Source organism: Propithecus coquereli, unplaced genomic scaffold, assembly GCF_000956105.1.
Source record: "Propithecus coquereli isolate 6110/MARCELLA unplaced genomic scaffold, Pcoq_1.0 Scaffold122, whole genome shotgun sequence".
In the NCBI taxonomy this organism is placed as follows: domain Eukaryota; kingdom Metazoa; phylum Chordata; class Mammalia; order Primates; family Indriidae; genus Propithecus; species Propithecus coquereli.
In genome coordinates this window covers 1,071,591-1,075,850 of record NW_012136303.1, presented here as the reverse complement: position 1 = coordinate 1,075,850, position 4,260 = coordinate 1,071,591, and the positions used below count along the sequence as shown (strand labels likewise).

At 43.1% G+C, this 4,260-nt stretch overlaps 1 protein-coding gene across 5 annotated transcripts in view; it reads left to right on the top strand.

The window, feature by feature from the left end:
* Positions 1-4,260, top strand: part of CEP250 (centrosomal protein 250kDa) — a 50,047-nt gene continuing 45,787 nt past the window's right edge. For 3 of the 5 annotated variants that reach the window (XM_012637723.1, XM_012637726.1, XM_012637727.1), the window contains exon 1: positions 1-72. The gene's annotated coding sequence lies outside the window, so the exon portion shown is untranslated. Of the gene's footprint in view, positions 73-302; positions 521-4,260 lie in introns of those variants that run through there. The other 2 variants (XM_012637724.1, XM_012637725.1) reach the window with 2 other exon arrangements.

The window sequence follows — 4,260 nt, the reverse complement described above, 5'->3', positions numbered from 1 at the left end:
CCTTAGCAGCGGCTCCAGCCGCACCCGCGCTGAGGAACACGCCGGGAATCTGCGGGAGCCGAGCGTGGTGAGGTGGGGCCTCAGGGGCAGGCGGGAGGTGCCTGGGTTAACGGTCCGAGGCCCGGAGACCTGCCCGCCTAGGGTGCCTGAGGAAATCCCGTTCAGGCAGCGGCCTCCCGTTACCTAGGAGCTACCTGAGGCCCAGAGAGGGACTGGTACTCGTCCTAGGGCTGCTGGCCGACTTGCCTCATTTCCCTGCAGCTGCCACCGCTCTGGGCTCCAGTCGGCGCAGAAAGAGAAGTTCCCGGTCCTCGTATCCTACAGCCTACAATCCCGGGTGGTTAAGTCGCTGCACTTTCCCGCCCATCTCGCTCTCTGCGTCCCAGACCTTTGCAGCTCCCTGTGCCCTGGTGGCTTTGCACGTGATCTGTCCGAAAGCCCAGTGCCTCCCGCTCCCGACTCTGGAACACTCATTCTTTAGGACCCAACTCAAATATCGCATCTCAGCCGCGCTCTCCAGGTGCAGCTACATTTGCTTCTCGGTATTTGCACTCGTTGCACGGAGTTACTTTTCCTGCTCCTTTTTGACACCATGAGCTCGTTCGTTAGATGTTATGCGTTACATTTTTCATCTCTATATCCCAGAGTCTAGCACCTGTTAATAATAGTAATAACTGATATTTACAGAATAGTCGCAAAGTGTCAGGTGCTGCTAAATGTGTTACATGTAAAGGCCCGTTTAATCCTCACGGCAATTTTATGAGGTGGTTTCTATATCTTCACATTTTACACATGAAGAAACCGAGGCACTCATAGGTCAAGTAATTTACCTGGAGTCCCACAGCTCATAAGTGGGTAGAGCTGGGAAACCGGCCCCAGGACATGTGATAACTTCTTTTCATTGCCTTTGGGTTTGGTGAACATCTGTTGAATTGATCTTTACACTAGCCCCATGCGTTATGGAGGCTGGGATTATGACCCACAATTTACCGAGAAGGGACAGTTGATGTCCCCAAATTTATAGAATGAGTTCATAACAAAACCAAGGCTAGAACTTGGGTTGTCCTACTGGTGTGCCCTCTGCCTTCAATCACAGTCTACCTTTCTTTGCTCCTTTTCCATCAGAAAACTGCAGACCTAGGTATCATTATTTCTCATTCTTTAGGAAGTACCCCTCACAGAGGTCTGAAGTCAGAGCCCTGGGGCCTCCAACCTTTAGATATTGGGGAGATGAGGAGGAGCCAGCAAAGGGAGACTGATTACATAGTTTGTACTTTAGGAGGCAGCTAATGCAATGGAGAGAGCATAGAATTTGGAATCAGATTGGGGTTCAATCTTTGCTCTACCACCGACCAGCTATATCCCTTCCATTTTTGAGTCTTAGTTTTCTTATCTGCAAAATGAGGGCAATAATCTTCTTTTAGAGTTTTTAATGAAGATTGTGATTGTTGTGAGAGAGTACAGTACTGTACAAATTGTACATGATCTGTTTTTTGCTTTTTAGATGGCTATAAAACTGTCAGGATTCTGCAAGACCATTGGTGATAATGTGGATCATGTTACCTAGTGTCCTTATATTGTCAGTCAGTTAAATTTTTAATGGACACCTATTATATAGCAGGTATTGTTTTAGGAGCTGGAAATACAGCATTCAATAAAACAATGTTTTTGCACTTGTGGAATATACATTTTGGTAGGTATTATACATAGTAATTAGGGCAGAAGAAGCATGGTAAGGTAGATAGAAATACCAGTGTGTGGAGAGGGGTGACAGTATTTTATATTGAGTGGTTAGGGAATAATTTACTGGGAAGTTGACGTTTGAACAGAAACTTGAAAGTGGTAAAGGAACACATCATGAAGATAACTGCAGGAAGAGGCCCTAAGATTGGTGTGTTCCGAACTGGCATAGCAAGGAGGGCAGTGTGCTGAAGGGATGTGAGCAAAGGTCAGAGGAGTAGGAAATGGTATTAAAACAATTAGGGGCTAGGGTTGAATAATTAGGACCCTGTAGGCCATTACAAAGATTTTGGTTTTTACTCTGAGTAGCCATTGGAGGGTTCTGAGTGGCATGATCTGTTTTATGTTTTGAAAGGATCACTCTGACTACTCTGTAGAAAAAATAAAATTTAGAAAGTATCGCTACCATCTAGGAAGCTTGTGTAGTAATCCAGGTGCATTAGTTATCTATTGCTGTGCAAGAAATTACCCCCAAGTTGAGCAGTTTAAAACAACAATCTTTTATTATCTCATATTTGTTGTAGATCACAAATCCGGGAGCGGATTAGTGGGATGTTTCTGGCTTAGAATCTGTCTTGAGGCTGTAGTCAAGCTGGCGGCTAGGGTTGCCATCATCTGAAGTCTTTAACTGGGGCTGGAGAATCTGCTTCCAAGATGGCTCACTCATGGGGGAGCCCCCAGATCCTTACCTCTGCCTCTTCCCAGGGTTGCCTGCAGGTCCTCAGTTTTCAGGACATGGTGGGTGGCTTCCCACAAAGAAATTAATCAGAGAGAGAGAAAGACTGAGAGACTGAGTGAGACTGAGCAAAGAGCTGTAGTACCTTTTGTGACCTTGTCTCTGATGTCATTTCTACTTTATTTAACTTTATTCCAGCCCACATTCAAGAGGAGAGAATTAGGCTCCACCTCTTGACAAAAGGACTATTAAAGAATTTGTGGGCATATCTTAAAGCTATCAAAATGGGCAAGAGAGGGAGGCTTGGCCGAGGATGGTGGTAGGGAGCAGTCAAAAAGTGACAGGAGCTGGTAGAGTCAACAGGATTTGCTGATGGACTGGTTATAGGTTTTGGGAGAGTGGAGTAAGTATGACCATAAGGCTTTTGACTTAAGCAGCCAGAAGGATGAGATTGCCATTTACTGAAATGGGGAAAATCAGAGGAGCAGAAGTTCACTTTTGGACAAGTTAATTTTGAGAAGCCTGTGAGACATCTATGTGTAGAAGTTAAATACAGTAGATGTTTGGATTTAGTATAGCAGTGTGGAGTGGGTTCATAACAAAACCAAGAGGGAGTCGTGGACTGGAGATGTAACGTTGAGAGCTGTTAGGTGGAGAAGAGGTCTGAAGCCGGAGCCCTTGGGGCCTCCAACCTTAAAATGTTGGGGAGATGAGGAGGAGCCAGCAAAGGGAGACTGAGTGGGAGAGGCCAGAGAGGCTGGGAGGAGAACAGGGGGAGGGACCTCACATTAGATTTATATAAGGAGCCGCATGCTAATTTTTTTTTTTCTGGAATACAGATAAACAGATAAACAGAAATTGTTTCTGCATACAAATATCTATACCATAGTTTCTTGCTTAGGAAATAAAATATTTGTGTCCTCCACTGTTTTTCCTTTTTTGCTGTGACTAATTCTATTTAATAATACTAGCCCACATCTTAGTCCTTGTGGCATTTAATCCTCTACTGCAAGTTTAGGTGGTGTTGCTTCTCTTTTAAACTTTATTTCAGTACTCCTTTTGGAGTATTTTGGACAAGGGAGGACTAAATACATAATTTATATCACTCTTGTGTCACTCTCAACCCTGGGTTCATGGGTAGCTATTGGCCTTTAGTAAGGTTTCTGCCCTTCCCAGCCTGATTCCTAGAAAAAGTAGGAAGTAGGTCTTGTTCATTTCTGTACCACTGTGGCAGACTCCTGGTACTGAGTTGGAATTCATGAGCGTTTATGGGATAAATTAGTGTATAAAAGAAGTGAATCTTTTCCCTTTTCCTGCAGTAATGATAACATCTGTTCAGTGGTTTATGGTTTACAAGGTAGACTGACACTCATCATCTCATTTGAGTGCAATCCAGTTTGTTATCATTTGCCAGCTACTGACCTTTTCCTTTTCTGAGGGACATTGAAACCTATTATACCTTTGGAGCTCTGCTAGTTTATTCCCTGGCTGATCTGACACTGTGTTAATAAAAGGGTGCTGAACTTTGTCTTGAGGAAGCTCAGAACTAAATCTCAATTTCAGAAAGATTTCTAATGTAATTTTTCTCCGTCTCCTCCTCTTTATTTTTGTTTTAATGAATTTTAGTTTTATGAGGATTGGTTTGGTTTTAAAAGACTTGAAAGCATTTTTTTAAATGAACTGTTTTTTGAACAATTTTAGATTTACAAAATATTGCATAGTTCAGAGAGTTCCTTTATAACTTGGACCCAGTTTCCCCTATTAGTAACATATTACATCAGTATGGTGTGTGTCTATATATATATGGTGTGTGTCTATATATACATATTTTTTTTTTTTTTTTT